General features: G+C 45.4%; 1 protein-coding gene across 1 annotated transcript in view; it reads right to left on the bottom strand.

Annotated features, from left to right (window-relative positions):
- Nucleotides 1-20,172, bottom strand: part of LOC143766141 (uncharacterized) — a 49,562-nt gene that overhangs the window by 2,503 nt on the left and 26,887 nt on the right. The window lies entirely within an intron of this gene.

The raw sequence follows: 20,172 nt of genomic DNA, 5'->3' as shown, positions 1-20,172 counted from the left end.
ACTAAATTACTTGCCTAACCAGCCCCATATAACGTTATTCAGTTAAATAAATGTTTAAAAATTAATTTATAAGGTCTTTTTCCTATGCTATTTAGGACTTTGATTAGTCAATGAGGTGTTAATTTCCCCAGACTAGTCAGCCATCTTTCCATGTTATCAAGCCCCTTGTGTCAGTGCCAGCTCATGCAAATCTTGCGATGTGCGACGCACATTGTGGCTGGGTTACTGTGGCTCTGTAGCCAGGTGCACAGTTCCTGGCTTCAGAGGCTCACTGTGTATGACCAAAAGCAATCTTTTGAACTTCCAGTCATGCACAGTGCGTCTCTGAAGAAGTGAAGTGTAAACCTGGAAGAGAGGCGCAGTGACACTGCCGAAATGAGCGGCGCATATGAACGAGATTTGCATGAGCTGGTGATAACATAATTTGCACAAAACTGTGTTATCACGCCCATAGGGTGCGATAACATGGAAAGAAGGACGAGTAGTAAAAGAAACTAACGACCCATCGACTCGTCAAGGCCCTCATTAGCATATGAAAAGGGCACATTCTAAATGTTTTTTTAAACATTTATTTAACTGAATAATGTTATACAGGGCTGGTTAGGCAGGGAATTTACTGTACGTAAATACTGGTTTGGAGGCAGGGGTGGGTTAAGTGTATCCAGGGCCCTGACAGTTTAGAAGACGTGGGTCCTCCGAGATACTTGATGTATACATTATGTGATAGGTCAAGGGAGTGACACACAGTTGCTCTGGTGCACATCTGCTGCACACATTTTTACCTTATGTATAGCACTATACATAAGATAGCGCTATACATAATAGAACAGGGGTGCGAGATTAAAATTAATTTCCCAAGGTGTCACATGAGAAACCATGACCATTGAGGAGGCCGAGCCAATAGGCTAAATATAATTCTGCTAAAAATTATTATTATTAACAAATTAATTTTAAATATTTTTTATATTAATTGAATGACTTAATATTGAGCAGAATTAAGTATGCTGACATTCCCTATATACAGTATGAGTCCCCATATAGCCCCTGCATAGAATATGAGCCCCCACATAGCCCCCTCACTGAACAACCAAAGCGATCAGCCTGTGGGGCCCTTATAAATATAAACTGTAACAAAACAAAAAAAACTTTAAAAAATTGTCTCTTTATTTAGTTAGTCAACCCCTTCACGACCTATGACGTACCATATTTTCCGCTTTGTAAGACGCACTTTTTTCCCCAAAATTTTTGGGGAAAATGTGGTGTGCATCTTACAATGCGGATATACCTTATCGGTGCTGCCGCTGCGGGTGTCCGATGCTTGCCGCCACACTATCCCCGGTGCTGCCGCTGCGCTGTGTCCCCGGTGCTGCCGTGTGCTGCTGCCGCTGCGCTGTGTCACCGATGCTTGCTGTCGCTCTCTGTCCCGTGCTGCGTGGGCGGGCTCTGCAGTTCCATCCATGTTTTCCTGTGCGGTGGATTCTTTCCGGGAAAATGGCCGCTGGGAGGTCTCGGGAGATGAGATCTCAGTGCCAAAATCTTATCACCCGAGATCTTGTAGCCGAGATCTCCATCTGCGCATGTGCCACCTCCTGGCGGCCATTTTCCCGGAAGGATTCCACCGCACAGGAAAGCATGGATGGAACTGCAGAGCTCCCCCATGCAGCACGGGACAGAGAGCGGTGGCAGCACCTGGCAGCATTGTACAGAACATGGTTTTACGCATTGGGGACATTGCACGGCAGAATCACCCAGTAAAAGAGCGCAGCATCAAGCATTCGGGACACAGCATGGTGTCAGCACCCGGCAGCACGGGACAGAGTGGGATGGCAAGCTTCGGGGACACAGCATGGCGGCAGCACCCGGCAGCATGGGACAGAGCGCGATGGCAACACCCATCTCCTCCAGCAGCAACCCTGAGCCCCCGCCGCTTCACCGCAGCCACCACCCCGGTAACCAATAAGATGCATGGATTATAAGAAGCACCGCCATTTTATTAAATACGTTTTTTTCCTATTTTTCTCCTCAAAATTTGTGATGCGTCTTATAATCCGGAGCGTCTTATAAAGCGAAAAATACCCACACACACACATATATATATATATATATATATATATATATATATATATATATATATAAATATATATAAAAACATACACATATATATTCGTGTCCCCGCACTCGTGTCATCAGTTGACATGTGCCACTAACAGCCGCAATCCACTGGCGGTAGTTAACATGTTAAATGCCGCTGTGATATGACCCAATCTGAATCTGAAATTCTGACTATTTTATGTTCATGGCATTGCGTGCAATAGTTGATAGTAAACTGGTGTAAAACACACTGTGGATTACCTGTTTGTCTTCCCTTTGTACTGTCCCCACCCCATATTTTTCTTGTCTCCCTCTATATTAATATTTGTATTTGTTCATTATTATTCCCCTGCGTGGGAGAACCTACCCAAACGGTTGTATACTTTCAATATCTTAATTCTAAATAAAACCTATTAAAAAACTAAATGCCACTGTGAATCTCCAGTAGCGGAATTTAACATGGTTGCACTGGAAGTGAATCACTAATCCCGCACATCGGCGCCCATGTCACATGAACAAGGGGCGCCGATGGGATGGCATGACAAGCCAGGGCCTGCAGGAGACCCCTGTGGTTATCACTGACCATTCTTGGAGGGCTGAAGTCTGGCTATGTGTAGACCAGGCGATTGGATGATTGCAGCTTCCTATCTCCCATATATTAAAAAATATTTAAAAATATAACAGTTCAAATCACCCTCTTTTGATCGATTCAAAATAAAAGAATTAAAAAAAATAAAAAATACAAATATTTGGTATCAGCACGTTCAGAAACACCTGATCTATCAAAATATGAAAATAATTAATTTGATCGGTAAACAGCGTTACAAGAAAAAAAATCAAAAAGCCAGAATTAATTTTTTTTCGGAGCTGCAAAAAAAAGTACAAAAGCAGGCAGTCAAAACATCGCATCCAACCCCAAATGTTATCTATAAAATCGTCAGCTTGGCATGCAAAAATAAGCCCCGGACAGCAAACAATTTATGAGCTACAGGTCTCTGAAAATGGCATTTTTGGGGGGCAAACTTTGGATTTTTTTTTCACTACTTAAATAAAAAAGAACCTATACATGTTTGGTATCGCCAAACTCACAAAGACCTGGAGAATCATAATAGCAGGTCAGTTTTAGCATTTAGTGAACATGGTTAAAAAAAAAAGAAAAACAATTGTGGGATTGCACTTTTTTGCAATTTCACCGCATTTTTTCCAGTACAAAACATGGTAAAACTAAGGGTGTTATTCAAAAGCACAATTCATCCCACAAAAACAAGACCTCATGTGGCTATATTGACTAAAAATTAAAAAAGTTATGGCTCTGGGAATACAGGGAGCAAAAAACGTAAATAGAAAAAAACGGAAAACCTCAAAGTCGTGAAGGGGTTAATAAAATAACAAACCTCATACTCACATTTCTAAGGACATGGACTAATAACTGTTCAGGCCATATAAGGTATATGTATATACACTGCTCAAAAAAATAAAGGGAACACTTAACCCCTTCCCGACCTTTGACGCATACGCTGCGTCATGAAAGTCGGTGCCAATCCGACCTGTGACGCAGCGTATGCGTCATGGAGGGATCGCGCTCCTGCAGATCGGGTGAAAGGGTTAACTCCAATTTCACCCGATCTGCAGGAACAGGGGGAGTGGTGCTTCAGCCCAGGGGGGGTGGCTTCACCCCCTCGTGGCTACGATCGCTCTGAATGGCTGTTGAAAGTGAAACTGCCAATCAGAGCGATTTGTAATATTTCACCCAAAAAAACGGTGAAATATTACAATCCAGCCATGGCCGATGCTGCAATATCATCGGCCATGGCTGGAAAACCTAATCTGCCCCCACCCCACCCCACCGATCGCCCCCCCAGTGCTCCGTTACGTGGTCCGCCCCCCTAAGTCGTCCTGTCCGCTCCTCCGTCATCCTGTCCGCTCCCCCCATGCTCCGGTGCCCCCTCCCTGTGCTCCGGTCCCCCCCCCCCGTGATCCGATCACCCCCCTACATACTTACCGGGCCTCCCGGTGTCCGTCCGGCTTCTCCATGGGCGCCGCCATCTTCCAATATGGCGGGCGCATGCGCACTGCGCCCGCCGAATCTGCCAGCTGGCAGATTCGTTTCAGATGTATTTTGATCACTGCGATATAGCCTATCACAGTGATCAAAATAAAAAAAATAGTAAATGACCCCCCTTTATCACCCCCATAGGGACAATAATAAAAATAAATAAAATATATATATATTTTTTTTCTGCTAGGGTTAGGGTTAGAACTAGGGTTAGAATTAGGGTTAGAATTAGGGGTAGGGTTAGGGGTAGGGTTAGGGCATGTGCACACAGTGCGGATTTGGCTGCGAATCCGCAGCGGATTGGCCGCGGATCCGCAGCGGATTGGCCGCGGATCCGCAGCGGATTGGCCGCTGCGAATTCGTAGCAGTTTTCCATCAGGTTTACAGTACTATGTACACCTATGGAAAACCAAATCCGCTGTGCCCATGGTGCGGAAAATACCGTGCGGAAATGCTGTGTATTTTCCGCAGCATGTCAATTTTGTGCGGATTCCGCAGCGTTTTACACCTGTTCCTCAATAGGAATCCGCAGGTGAAATCCGCACAAAAAAACACTGGAAATCCGCTGTAAATCCGTAGGTAAAACACAGTGCCTTTTACCTGCGGATTTTTTAAAAATGGTGCGGAAAAATCTCACACGAATCCGCAAAGTGGGCACATAGCCTTAGGGTTAGGGTTGGAATTAGAGTTAGGGTACCGTCTCACAGTGGCACTTTGATCGCTACGACGGTACGATCCGTGACGTTCCAGCGATATCCATACGATATCGCTGTGTCTGACACGCAGCAGCGATCAGGGACCCTGCTGAGAATCATACGTCGTAGCAGATCGTTTGGAACTTTCTTTCGTCGCTGGATCTCCCGCTGTCATCGCTGGATCGTTGTGTGTGACAGCTATCCAGCGATGCGTTCACTTGTAACCAGGGTAAACATCGGGTTACTAAGCGCAGGGCCGCGCTTAGTAACCCGATGTTTACCGTGGTTACCAGCGTAAAAGTAAAAAAACAAAAAAAAAACGTACATACTCACATTTCGGTGTCCTTCAGGTCCCTTGCCGTCTGCTTCCCGCTCTGACTGTCTGCCGGCCGGAAAGTGAGAGCACAGCACAGCAGTGACGTCACCGCTGCGCTCTGCTCTCACTGTACGGCGGCACTCAGTCAGAGCGGGAAGCAGACGGCAAGGGACCTGAAGGACACTGAAATGTGAGTATGTACGTTTTTTTTTTTTTTACTTTTACGCTGGTAACCACGGTAAACATCGGGTTACTAAGCGCGGCCCTGCGCTTAGTAACCCGATGTTTACCCTGGTTACCCGGGACCTTGGCATCGTTGGTTGCTGGAGAGCGGTCTGTGTGACAGCTCCCCAGCGACCACACAATGACTTTCCAACGATCACGGCCAGGTCGTATCGCTGGTCGTGATCGTTGGTAAATCGTTATGTGAGACGGTACCCTTAGGGTTGGAATTAGGGCTAGGGTTGGAAATAGGGTTAAGATTAGGCTTGTGGTTAGGGTTAAGGATAGGGTTAGGGTTGTGTTGGGGTTACAGTTGTGGGTAGGGTTGGGATTAGGGTTAGGATTAGGGTTGGATTTAGGGTTACGGGTGTGTTGCGGTTAGGGTTGTGGTTAGGGGTGTGTTGGGGTTAGGGTTGTGATTAGGGTTATGGCTACAGTTGGGATTAGGGTTAGGGGTGTGTTGGGGTTAGTGTTGAAGTTAGAATTGAGGGGTTTCCACTGTTTAGGCACATCAGGGGTCTCCAAACGCAACATGGCGCCACCATTGATTCCAGCCAATCTTGCGTTCAAAAAGTCAAATGGTGCGCCCTCCCTTCCAAGCCCCGACGTGCGCCCAAACAGTGGTTTACCCCCACATATGGGATACCAGCGTACTCAGGACAAACTGGGCAACAACTATTGGGGTCCAATTTCTCCTGTTACCCTTGCAAAAATAAAAAATTACTTGCTAAAACATAATTTTGAGGAAAGAACAATTATTTTTTATTTTCACGGCTCTACGTTATAAACTTATGTGAAACACTTGGGGGTTGAAAGTGCTCACCACACATCTAGATAAGATCCTTTTGGGGTCTAGTTTCCAAAATGGGGTCACTTGTGGGGTGTTTCTACTGTTTAGGCACATCAGGGGCTCTGCAAATGCAACGTGACGCCCGCAGACCATTCCATCAAAGTCTGCATTTCAAATGTCACTACTTCCCTTCCGAGCCCTGATGTGCGCCCAAACAGTGGTTTACCCCCACATATGGGGTACCAGCACACTCACAACAAACTGGGCAACAAATATTGGGGTCCAATTTCTCCTGTTACCCTTGTGAAAATAAACAATTGCTTGCTAAAACATCTTTTTTGAGGAAAGAAAAATTATTTTTTATTTTCACGGCTCTGCGTTGTAAACTTCTGTGAAGCACTTGGGGGTTGAACGTGCTCACCACACATCTAGGTAAGTTCCTTGGGGGGTCTAGTTTCCAAAATGGGGTCACTTGTGGGGGGTTTCTACTGTTTAGGCACATCAGGGGCTCTGCAAACGTAACATGATTCCTGCAGACCATTCCATCAAAGTCTGCATTCCAAATCGTCACTACTTCCCTTCCGAGCCCCGCCATGTGCCCAAACAGTGGTTTACCCCCACATATGGGGTATCAGCGTACTCAGGAGAAACTGGACAACAACTTTTGTGGTCAAATTTTTCCTGTTACCCTTGGGAAAATTAAAAAATTCTGGGCTAAAAAAATATTTTTGAGGAAAGAAAACACATTTTTTATTTTCACGGCTCTGCGTTATAAACTTCTGTGAAGCACTTGGGGGTTCAAAGTGCTCACCACACATCTAGATAAGTTCCCTTGGGGGTCTAGTTTCCAAAGTGGGGTCAGTTGTGGGGAGTTCCTACTGTTTAGGCACATCAGGGGCTCTGCAAACGCAACGTGACGCCCGCAGAGCATTCCATTAAAGTCTGCATTTCAAAACGTCACTACTTCCCTTCCGCTCCCCGATGTGTGCCAAAACAGTGGTTTACCCCCACATATGGGGTATCAGCATACTCAGGAGAAACTGCACAACAACTTTTGGGGTCCAATTTCTCCTGTTACCCTTGGGAAAATAAAAAATTGTGGGTTAAAAAAATCATTTTTGAGGAAAGAAAAATAATTTTTTTATTTTCATGGCTCTGTGTTATAAACTTCTGTGAAGCACTTGAGGGTTCAAAGTGCTCACCACACATCTAGATTAGTTCCTTGGGAGGTCTAGTTTCCAAAATGGGGTCACTTGTGCGGGAGCTCCAATGTTTAGGCACACAGGGGCTCTCCAAACGCGACATGGTGTCCGCTAATGATTGAAGCTAATTTTCCATTCAAAAAGCCAAATGGCGTGCCTTCCCTTCCGAGCCCTGCCGTGCGCCCAAACAGTGGTTTACCCCCACATATGGGGTATCATCGTACTCAGGACAAACTGGACAACAACATTTGGGGTCCAATTTCTCCTATTATCCTTGTGAAAATAAAAAACTCCGGGCTAAAAATCATTTTTGAGGAAAGAAAAATATTTTTTTATTTTCATGGCTCTGCGTTATAAACTTCTGTGAAGCACCTGGGGGTTTTAAGTGCTCACTATACATCTAGATTAGTTCCTTGGGGGGTCTAGTTTCCAAAATGGGGTCACTTGTAGGGGAGCTCCAATGTTTAGGCACACAGGGGCTCTCCGAACGCAACATGGTGTCCACTAACGATTGGAGCTAATTTTCCATTCAAAAAGTCAAATGGCGCGCCTTCCCTTCCAAGCCTTGCCGTGCACCCAAACAGTGGTTTACCCCCACATATGAGGTATCGGCGTACTCAGGAGAAATTGCCCAACAAATTTTAGGATCCATTTTATCCTGTTGCCCATGTGAAAATGAAAAAATTGAGGCTAAAAGAAATTTTGTGTGAAAAAAAAGTACTTTTTCATTTTTACGGATCAATTTGTGAAGCACCTGAGGGTTTAAAGTGCTCACTATGCATCTAGATAAGTTCCTTGGGGGGTCTAGTTTCCAAAATGGGGTCACTTGTGGGGGAGCTCCAATGTTTAGGCACACAGGGGCTCTCCAAACCTGACATGGTGTCCGCTAACGATGGAGATAATGTTTCATTCAAAAAGTCAAATGGCGCTCCTTCCCTTCCGAGCCTTACCATGTGCCCAAACAGTAGTTTACCCCCACATATGAGGTATTGGCGTACTCAGAAGAAATTGCCCAACAAATTTTAGGATCCATTTTATTCTGTTGCCCATGTGAAAATGAAAAAATTGAGGCTAAAAGAAAATTTGTGTGAAAAAAAAGTACTTTTTCATTTTTACGGATTAATTTGTGAAGCACCTGGGGGTTTAAAGTGCTCACTATGCTTCTAGATAAGTTCCTTGGGGGGTCTAGTTTCCAAAATGGGGTCACTTGTGGGGGAGCTCCAATGTTTAGGCACACAGGGGCTCTCCAAACCTGACATGGTGTCCGCTAACGATGGAGATAATTTTTCATTCAAAAAGTCAAATGGCGCTCCTTCCCTTCCGAGCCTTACCATGTGCCCAAACAGTAGTTTACCCCCACATATGAGGTATTGGCGTACTCAGAAGAAATTGCCCAACAAATTTTAGGATCCATTTTATTCTGTTGCCCATGTGAAAATGAAAAAATTGAGGCTAAAAGAAAATTTGTGTGAAAAAAAAGTACTTTTTCATTTTTACGGATTAATTTGTGAAGCACCTGGGGGTTTAAAGTGCTCACTATGCTTCTAGATAAGTTCCTTGGGGGGGTCTAGTTTCCAAAATGGGGTCACTTGTGGGGGAGCTCCAATGTTTAGGCACACGGGGGCTCTCCAAACGCGACATGGTGTCCGCTAAAGATTGGAGCCAATTTTTCATTCAAAAAGTCAAATGGCGCTCCTTCCCTTCCGAGCCCTGCCGTGCGCCCAAACAGTGATTTACCCCCACATATGAGGTATCAGCGTACTCAGGACAAATTGGACAACAACATTCGTGGTCCAGTTTCTCCTTTTACCCTTGGGAAAATAAAAAAATTGTTGCGAAAAGATCATTTTTGTGACTAAAAAGTTAAATGTTAATTTTTCCCCTCCTTGTTGCTTCTGCTGCTGTGAAACACCTGAAGGGTTAATAAACTTCTTGAATGTGGTATTGAGCACCTTGAGGGGTGCAGTTTTTAGAATGGTGTCACTTTTGGGTATTTTCAGCCATATAGAACCCTCAAACTGACTTCAAATGTGAGGTGGTCCCTAAAAAAAATGGTTTTGTAAATTTTGTTGTAAAAATGAGAAATCACTGGTCAAATTTTAACCCTTATAACTTCCTATCAAAAAAAAAATTTCTTTCCAAAATTGTGCTGATGTAAAGTAGACATGTGGGAAATGTTATTTATTAACTATTTTGTGTCACATAACTCTCTGGTTTAACAGAATAAAAATTCAAAATGTGAAAATTGCTAAATTTTCAAAATTTTCGCCAAATTTCCATTTTTTTCACAAATAAACTCAGAAATTATCGACCTAAATTTACCACTAACATGAAGCCCAATATGTCACGAAAAAACAATCTCAGAACCGCAAGGATCCGTTGAAGCGTTCCTGAGTTATTACCTCATAAAGGGACACTGGTCAGAATTGCAAAAAATGGCAAGGTCATTAAGGCCAAAATAGGCTGGGTCATGAAGGGGTTAAACAACAGAATATAACTTCAAGTAAATCAAAATTCTGTGAAACCAAACTGTCCACTTAGGAAGCAGCACTGATTGACAATCAATTTCACATGCTGTTGTGCAAATAGAATAGACAACAGATGGAAATTATTGGCAATTATCAAGACACAATCAATAAAGGAGTGGCTCTGCAGTTGGGGTCCACAGACTATATCTCCGTACCAATGCTTTCTGGCTGATGTTTTGATCACTTTTGAATGTTGGTTGTGCTTTCACACATGGTAGCATGAGACGGACACTACAACCCACACAAGTGGCTCAGGTAATGCAGCTCATCCAGGATGGCACATGAATGCGAGCTGTGGCAAGAAGGTTTGCTGTGTATGTCAGCATAGTGTCCAGAAGCTGGAAGCGCTACCAGGAGACAGGCCAGTACACATGAGGGGGCCGTAGGAGGGCAACAACCCAACAGCAGGACCGCTACCTCAGCCTTTGTGCAAGGAGGAACAGGAGGACCACTGCCAGAGCCCTGCAAAATGACCTCCAGCAGGCCACAAATGGGCATGTGTCTGCACAAACGATTAGAAACCGACTCCTTGAGGATGGTCTGAGTGCCCGACGTCCACAGATGGGGGTTGTGCTCACAGCCCAACACCGTGCAGGATGATTGGCATTAAATGCAGGTTCACACTGAGCACATGTGACAGACATGACAGAGTCTGGAGAAGCCGTGGAGAGCGATCTGCTGCCTGCAACATCCTTCAGCATGACCGGTTTGGCAGTGGGTCAGTAATGGTGTGGGGTGGTAATTCATTGGATGGCCGCACAGCCCTCCATGTGCTTGCCAGAGGTAGCCTGACTGCCATTAGGTACCGAGATGAGATCCTTAGACCCCTTGTGAGACCATATGCTGGTGCAGTTGATCTTGGGTTCCTCCTAATGCAGGACAATGCCAGACTTCATGTGGCTGGAGTGTGTCAGCAGTTCCTGCAAGATGAAGGCATTGAACCTATGGACTGGCCTGCCCGTTCCCCACACCTGAATCCGATTGAACACATCTGGGACATCATGTCTCGCACCATCCACCAACGTCACGTTGCACCACAGACTGTCCAGGAGTTGGTGGATGCTTTAGTCCAGGTCTGGGAGGAGATCCCTCAGGAGACCATCCGCTGCCTCATCAGGAGCATGCCCAGACATTGTAGGGAGGTAATACAGGCACATGGAGGCAACACACACACAACTGAACATCATTTCCTTGTCTTGAGGCATTTCCACTGAAGTTGGATCAGCCTGTAATTTGATTTTCCACTTTGATTTTGAGTATCATTCCAAATCCAGACCTCCATGGGATATTCATTTTGATTTACAGTACATTGATCATTTTTATGTTTTATTGTTGTCAACACATTCCACTATGTAATGAATACAAATTTGCAACTGAAATATTTCATTCAGTGATATCTAGGATGTGGTATTTTAGTGTTCCCTTTATTTTTTTGAGCAGTAAATATACAGTGGGTATGGAAAGTATTCAGACCCCTTTCAATTTTTCACTGTTTCATTGCAGATATGTGGTAAATTCAAAAAACTTCATTTGTTTTCTCATTAATGTACACTCTGCACCCCATCTTGACTGAAAAAAACAAAACAGAAATGTAGAAATTTTTGCAAATTTATCAAAAAAAGAAAAACTGAAATATCACATGGTCATAAGTATTCAGAGCCTATGCTCAGACACTCATATTTAAGTCACATGCTGTCCATTTTATTGTGCTCCTCCTTGAGATGGTTATACTCCTTCATTGGAGTGTAAAGGTACCTTCACACGAAACGACTTTACAACGATCCGACCGCTGCAGCGTCGCTGTTTACATCGCTGTAGAGATGTCAAACACAGCAGCTCCAGAACGACGCAGGAGCGATCCTGTGACGTAGCGGTGACACACTTATCGTTCTCACAGGTCGTTAGCTCCATGTTTAACATTGCTGGCATCGTTGCTTTTGCTGTCAAACACGACGATACACGCCGATCTGACGACCAAAGAAAATTCTGAACTTTAATCAACGACCAGCGATATCACAGCAGGATCCAGATCGCTGCTGCGTGTCAAACACAACGATATCGCTATCCAGGACGCTGCAACGTCACGGATCGTTGTCGTTCTCGTTGTAAAGTCGTTTCGTGTGAAGGTACCTTTACTGTGTTTATTTAAACTGGTTGGACTTGATTTGGAAAGGCACACACCTGTCTATGTAAGACATCACAGCTCACAGTGCATGTCAGATGAAATAAGGTCAATGGAAATGGCCAAGGAGCTCAGACAGAATTGTGGCAAGGCACAGATCTGGCCAAGGTTACAAATGAATTCCTGCAGTGCTTAAGGTTCCTAAGGGCACAATGGCCTCCATAATCCTTAAATGGAAGTTTGGGACCACCAGAAGTCTTCCTAGACCTGGCCTTCCAGCCAAACTAAGCAATCTTGGGAGAAGAGCCTTGGTGAGAGAGGTAAAGATGAACCCCAAGATCACTGTGGCTGAGCACCAGAGATGCAGTAGGGAGATGGGAGAAAGTTCCACAAAGTCAACTATCACTGCAGCACTCCACCAGTCGGGCCTTTATGGCCCGACGGAAGCCTCTCCTCAGTGCAAGACATATGAAAGCCCACACAGAGTTAGCTAAAAAACACATGAAGGACTCCCAGACTATGAGAAATAATATTCTCGTAATGCCCTCAGTCGCGGGCCTGGTCTCTCAGGGACAGGGAGACTGGCGCCTATCACGCAGCTCCAATTGTACTGATCACCCTGTCCGTGGCCCCAGATGATCGGCGGCTCCTTTCTCTGCTAGGACCCTGCATCCCTGAGTCTCGTGGAAATGCTCTTAGGAGGCGCGCCCCGCTTCCTGCACATACTTAAAGCAGCAGGGCACCTGCTCTCTATTAGGGCTGTCTGTGCTGTGATGCTCTGTGCATAAAAGGCATCCCACCCCTTAAGGGAGGTGCCGAGGCAACATGTTCATTCTTAGGATCGTTGCCTCCTGCTCAGGCCACACTCTGCTGTGCTCTGCGATTGGAAGTCTGTGGCTTTGCACTATAAAAATATCTCTGTCTCCACGGAATCCTCTGCTGGCAGTTCCCTAGCCTGGATTCCTCTGGTATCTATCCAGATACCACTACCGGCTGGATCAGTCTTTCCAGGATTAAACGGAATTCCCGGGATTCTCTCCACTGACAAGGCCAGTATTCTACAGTCTCTGCTATCCGGTCTGTATGGGTTGCCTCTCTGGTCCAGGATTCGCGGCATTGAGGTGTATACCTTGCCCGGTGCTCCATTACATGGTACAGTGTCGTGATCCAGAGGGTCCTCCCCTCAGGCACCTTTTCCTTTTTGTTAAACTTCCTTTAATAAATCTTTGGTTTTATGAAGCTCATTTTCCTGTCTCTTGAGTATCGGGTACACAGCTACCACTGCACCATCAGTGGTCTAGTGAGTCCACTGTACATCATCACGCCCTGTGGGTGTAACAATTCTCTGGTCTGATGAGACGAAGATAGACCTTTTTAGTGATAATTCTAAGCGGTATGTGTGGAGAAAATTAGGCACTGCTCATCACCTGTCCAATAGAATCCCAACAGTGAAACGTGGTGGTGGCAGCATCATGCTATGGGGGTGTTTTTCAGCTGCATGGACAGGACAACTGGTTGCCATTGAAGGAAACATGAATGCGGCCAAGTACAGAGATATTCTGGATGAAAACCTCTTCCAGAGTGCTCTGGATCTCAGACTTGGCCAAAGTTTCACCTTCGAACAAGACAATGACCCTAAGCACACAGCTAAAATAACAAAGAAATGGCCTTAGAGCAACTCTGTGACCATTCTTGACTGGCCCAGTCAGAGCCCTGACCTAAACCCAATTGAGCATCTCAATATGAACCCCACACAGCCCCCTTTAAACAGTGTGATCCCCCACATAGCCTTCTACAGTATATAAAGTATGAGCCCATAGACAGCGCTCTACATAATGTGAGTCAACACACAGCCCCTACATACAGTATGAACCTTCACATAGCCCTCAATATACAGTTGGAGCCCCCTCAATACAGTGTGAACCCCCATATAGCCTCCTACAGTGCCTTGCGAAAGTATTGGGCTCCCTGGAACTTTTCAACCTTTTCCCACATATCATGCTTCAAACATAAAGATACCAAATGTAAATTTTTGGTGAAGGATCAACAAGTGGAACACAATTGTGAAGTTGAACGAAATTTATTGGTTATTTTGCAAGATTATTCGGCCCCTTTACTTTCAGTGCAGCAAACTCACTCCAGAAGTTGATTGTGGATCTCTGAATGATCCAATGTTGTCCTAAATGCCTAATGATGATAAATATAATCCACCTGTGTGTAATCAAGTCTCCGTGTAAATGCACCTGCTCTGTGCTAGTCTCAGGGTTCTGTTTGAAGCACAGAGAGCATCATGAAGACCAAGGAACACAACAGGCAGGTCAGTGATACCGTTTTAGAGAAGTTTACTTGTGGAGCATACATGCTGGAGCACGTCACAGTAGAGGTGACAGGAGTTCCCCTGGCATTCTGAATTGTCGGCAGCAAAGCTCAAGGAAAGCTCCCTGCCGGGTTATGTGAGCCGCACAAAACATTATAGTGAGAGCATCTGGGGATGAGCACCCCCGTAGCCACGGGCTCTGGGAGGTAGCCCAGATTGCCCTCATTATAATCCGCATACGGTTAGAGGGCATGGGGGACCTGACAGGTTTCCTTTAACAACTTAACAGTAGACCTTGAAAAGCAAGTAGATCTTGAAAAGCAACATGGCTTTTCCATGAACCAATCCAGCAATATCTGTGTACCAAAATCCAAATATTCCCTTCCATTCTGAGCCCTGTTGTGTACCCAAATACTGTTACTGTCCACATTTTTAGCATTTCTGTAGCAGGAAGAAGCCACTTAAAAATGTATGGTGATTGTGTCTCCAGAAGTACAAGCTGGGCACCACTTATTGGGCACAAAAATGGCATATATGCAATTTTCACTCTCCAGCATCCACTGCGTGCTCCTCTTTGCAGGGGTCCTTGCTGATGCAAAACTTTTCAGACTGGCTGGAGATTGGACATGATGGTTAAGGGGGGGGGTCGCACCTCAGCGAAAACAGGGGGCTGATCACAAGATCACATGTTTGGCTTAGCAGTGGGTGAGGTGTCCTGTGGAGGACGAGGGTCTGTTGCGGAGGCCGAGCCCTGGTGCCATGAGGTGTCCTGTGGAGGAAGAGGGTCTGTTGCGGAGGCCGAGCCCTGGTGCCAGAGTAGGAACTTTTAGAGATCAGTTGCCATGTGGGATTGTGATGTCTTGCCCACCCAGTTGGATTTGAGGAGCTAGTCTAAAGTCTACTGTGCTGCATTTCCCTTGGCGCCAGATTTCCAGGTGGCATCTCTGGATTTGTTCCTTTTGTGTGGCCACATTACAAACTTCAAGGAACGATAACTATGTTTGGTTTTATATTCTCCCAGTCCCAATAAAGGTCCGTTGGATTGTTCACTGGCCTGTTGTCACTGCCTGCTGTCACCCACCCAGTCACACTGACACCTTAGGCAATTTGCAAATGGTGCCCGCAAACTATTCCAGCAAAATCTGAATTCCATAGCCAAATTGATCTCCTTCCCTTCTCAGCTCTGCCATGTGCCCAAACAGTATCACATTGTCCAATACAGGAGAAGTTGCAAAATAAATTGTTAGGTCCATTTTTCCTATTCTCCTTTGTAAAATTGAAAAAAATTGGGGATACATCAACAATTTAGTGATTTTTTTAATTTTTGAATTCCAATTCTTCTTAATTACTATGATTCATCTAAAAGGTAAAATTTCCTGAATGCTTCATAGTTTTAAGTTTGAAGGTAGAATTGAAGGGGCTGTCCACTACTAGGACAACCCCATCTTGATCAAAATGTTTGATCCCATAAAAAAATAAAGCTTATACTCAACTCCCGTGCTGGCACCGTTCCCGCAGTGTCAGCTCTCGCTCTGCCCGGGGCTCTCGAGCGGTTGTTGTGACACGTGACGCCGGCGTCCATTCAGTGTCACTGTTTTCGCCTTCGGACATGTCGGACATAAAGAGGAAGTCCGGCTGCAGCTGATCTCGGACTTCCTCTTCAGCTGATCTCGGACTTCCACTTCACACTCAATTCGTCAGGAGGTGGGGACAGTGTCTTCGGCGCTGATTGGGTACTGGCACCACATCAACATCATGGGAGCCCTGGGAGAGCGGGTGCTGACACCAAGGGAACAGTGTCAGCACGCAAGGTGAATATAAGCTTTATTACTTTATGGGGGCCAAGCAAGGTGTATGACAAGAAGTTGTCCAATTAGTGGACAACTTCTTTAAGTCCATTGAGTTCAACCTATAGTCTAAATTGTTGATCCAGACGAAGGCAAAAACCCAATGGGGCAGACACTAATGTCCCCATATTAGGGGACCAATTATTTCACGACTCCACATACAGCAATCAAACTAGTTCCATGCATCAACATCCCATCACAGAAACTAGTGCCCATAAACTGTAATATTATACATTTTTCAAGAAAGGCATCCAGGCCCTTCTTGAACTTTAGTAGTGAATCAACCATTACATCATGTGTCAGAGAGTTCCATAGTCTCTCACTGCTCTTACAGTAAAGAAGCACTGCCTGTGATTATGATTAAAACTTGTTCTTCCCTCTAGACCAGTGGTCCCCAACCTTTCTGACCTTGAGAGACACATCCAGCTCCTGTCCCCCTCACAGTAGTGGCATCCAAAGCCCCCTTTACGGGTATAATGATAACCAAAGCTTTTCCACACAAATCACCCCGAAGCAGTATACCAAGATCCAGGGTTTCCCACCAAACCCCACCACATTCAGCATTCTTCCATCAAGCACTCCCAACACAGTCACATCCATCTTCAAGCACCTCCTCTGACCGTTAGTATCATTCTGTCTCCAGCGTACCATACTTAAATTATCTCTATACCCCCAAGACCAGTAGATGTGTATCCAGATCTGATGTTCTGGGCAGAGTTACTCACAAAGTTCACCATTTTGAGATGTACTCTTCAGTCCAGTTTACTAAATCTGGAGCTAATGCACCAAGCTGACAGGCAGCCGCGAGCCACAGTTCATGGGACCGCAAGCCACATGTGGCTCCCGACCAACAGGTTGGGTACCCCTGCTCTAGACGTAGAGGATGCTCCCTTGTATCCGGTTAAGGTCTAGGTGTAAAAAGATCATTAGAAAGATCTCAATACTGTCCCCTCATATATATGTACATTATATTAAAGGGAACCTGTCACCCCCCCCCAGGAGTTTGAAACTAAAACAGCCACCTTGTGCAGCAGTAATGCTGCATTCTGACAAGGTGGCTCTTTTAGTTCTGGGTGCTGTAACTGCAGAAATAATCCGTTTTGTAATTTGTCCTAAATACCTTTCTTCAGTCCTGGAGGCAGGTCTTTCCCCCCCTGCTGCAGACGCCACACAGGCGTCACTCAAGTCTTCTTGGCACCGGGTGCCGCCTCTTCGGCGCTGTTTTGAAATGAGCCGGCGCCTTTGCTCTTTTCTCCTGTCTTGGGCAGGCGCAGTGAGCGCTGCCCGTCCTCTGTCCTCAAATGCAGTCTGGCTGACTGCGCCTGTGCGGCCGCCCTGCCTGTGAATCCCAGCCCCGCAATGTGAATAAATCAGAAGACACTGCGGGGCTGGGATTCACAGGCAGGGCGGCCGCACAGGCGCAGTCAGCTGGACTGCATATAAGAACAGAGGACGGGCAGCGCTCACTGCGCCTGCCCAAGCCAAGAGAAAAGAGCGCAGGCGCCAGCTCATTTCAAAACAGCGCTGAGGAGGCGGCGCCCAGCGCCAAGAAGACTTGAGTGGCGGCTATGTGGCGTCTGCAGCGGGGGAGGGGGGGGAAGGCCTGCCTCCAGGACTGAAGAAAGGTATTTAGGACAAATTACAAAACGGATTATTTCGACAGTTATAGCACCCAGAACTAAAAGAGCCACCTTGTCAGAATGCAGCATTACTGCTGCACAAGGTGGCTCTTTTAGTTTCAAACGCCTGGGGGGGGTGACAGGTTCCCTTTAAGATCGCTCCTAAGCCTTTGTTTTTCCAAACTGAAAAAACCCAAGTTGAACAACCAGTCTTGGTATTGTAGTCCACCCATTCCATTTATAACCTTGGTTGCTCTTCTACGCACCCACTCTAGTTCAGCCATGTCCTTCTTATACACCGGAGACTGTAACTGTCCACAGTATTTTAAGTGTGGGCACACTAGTGACTTGTAAAGAGGCAAAACTATGTTCTTGTCATGAGCATCTTTACCTCTTTTAATGCATCCCATTATTTGATATGCCTTGGCAGCAGCTGCCAATGTGATTTTTGATACAGAGGAGTGCAATTTTTTAAACTATAGGCCATTCAAGTAACTCTAAAGGTAATTTGGTCCCCCAAAAATAGTTTTTTTAAATTTCCTTGAACATATGATAATAGGTTGTTTAAGCCTTTTAAAGTCCTATAAATATAAAAGGATGTTTGAAAAATGCTGCCGATGTAAAGAAGAAATACGGTAAAAGCTTTTTCAATAAAGAACTCAAAAAATTACCACCAACTTAAAGTTCAATGTCATAATAAAAAAAATAAAACACTCTTAGAATCACTTGGATCAGGTGAAGCATTTTATAGTTATTTACTACATAAAGTGACACATGTCAGATTAGAAATATGGGGCAGAAAACTGGTTATGGCAGAAAGGTATTAACTGAGAAAATATTGAGCAACAACTGCTGTAGATAAAAACCGACATCTCTGAAGTAATCAGAGCAGGCCTGCACAACATACAGCCTGTGGGCCACATATACACTACCGTTCAAACGTTTAGGGTCACCCAGACAATTTTGTGTTTTCCATGAAAACTCAAACTTTTATTAATCAAATGAGGTGCCAAATGAATTGAAAATCTAGTCCCGACATTGACAAGGCTCGAAAAAAAGATTTTTATTTGAAATAATAATTTTCTCCTTCAAACTTTGCTTTCGTCAAAGGCTGGGTTCACACTGCGTTATTGGCGTCCGTTAGACGGACTACGTTACACCGCAGCATAACTCAGTGTAACGTAGTCCGTTAACGCCGCCATTAATTCCTATGGCAGACGCATCGCTAGCGCACGCCCACAATAGCCGTGCGCTAGCCATGTGCCGTCATTGAGTGACGGACCCTGAGACGCGGTCTGCAGCGTTTCCGAGTCTGTCACCGCTAGCGCAGATAGAGCTAGCAGATGCTTTATCTGCGCTAGCGCGCTGCCATACCGCCACTTGCGTTAACAGCAGCCCGTTAACGTATGTGTTGCTACTTTGGGTTTCCATCTGTCACACTGTTGTGACTTTTAATTGTTTTTACTATGTGTGTCTGTTTTGTATTCAATAAAAGTATTTTGAATGTATTCTGGTGATCCCCAGTGTTTGGTTCACAGCTTTTCATCAATTTACAATTTCCAGGTTTTTGTGTGGACCTTGGGTGTATCCCTATTTATTTATTCTATGCGTGGTGCCCTCCCAAACAACTTGTGTCTCTTTGTGTCGAAACAGAATCAGCGCTCATCAGCCCCCTGCCACAACGTGCATTGGTGTGAGGAGGTCAGCATGCCACTGCTGTTGGCGCCAGGCCGCAGAGGTAGGGAGGAAGCGACAGGCACCAGTAAGCTCTCCATGACGAGGCAAAGATTAAATGTGTTTGTTTTGTTTTTGATGTTACTTTCCAGGGGACCTATTGAGCAATGGTGGACATTAAGGGGTAATGGGGGATGTTATGGGGCAATTAAGGTGCGGTGAAAAAGGCATAGTGTAGAGCACAATGAAGGGGGATTTTATGCAGAGAGGTAGTGTAGGGAGAAATTATTGAAAAGTGCACTTTATGTGACATTATGGAGATTAACAGTGTGAGGGAACGTAAAGGAGATGGGCTGTGTGTGTGGGGGGGTATTATAAAGAGGGGCAGTATCAGGGCGATATTATGGAGGGCAGCAATGTGGTGGGAGACATTCCGGAGAGAGGGACTGTGGTGGACATTACGGAGAGGTGCAGTGTGGGGGGTGGGATACATTATTGAGAAGGGAAGTATGTGTGTGTGGGGGGCAATAAGGGAAGCACAATGAGAGGGCAATTATATATTCAGAAGTGCAGCAAGGGAAATATTTATATTTATGGGGCAGAATGAACTTTTATTTCTAAGGGCACCATGTTAAGAGGTGCTGCTGCAGATGGAGAAGATGGAAGTCTGCAAAGATGAGCTCTGGGCATGAA

Source organism: Ranitomeya variabilis, chromosome 4, assembly GCF_051348905.1.
Source record: "Ranitomeya variabilis isolate aRanVar5 chromosome 4, aRanVar5.hap1, whole genome shotgun sequence".
NCBI lineage: Eukaryota > Metazoa > Chordata > Amphibia > Anura > Dendrobatidae > Ranitomeya > Ranitomeya variabilis.
This window is presented reverse-complemented; position numbering and strand designations above follow the sequence as displayed.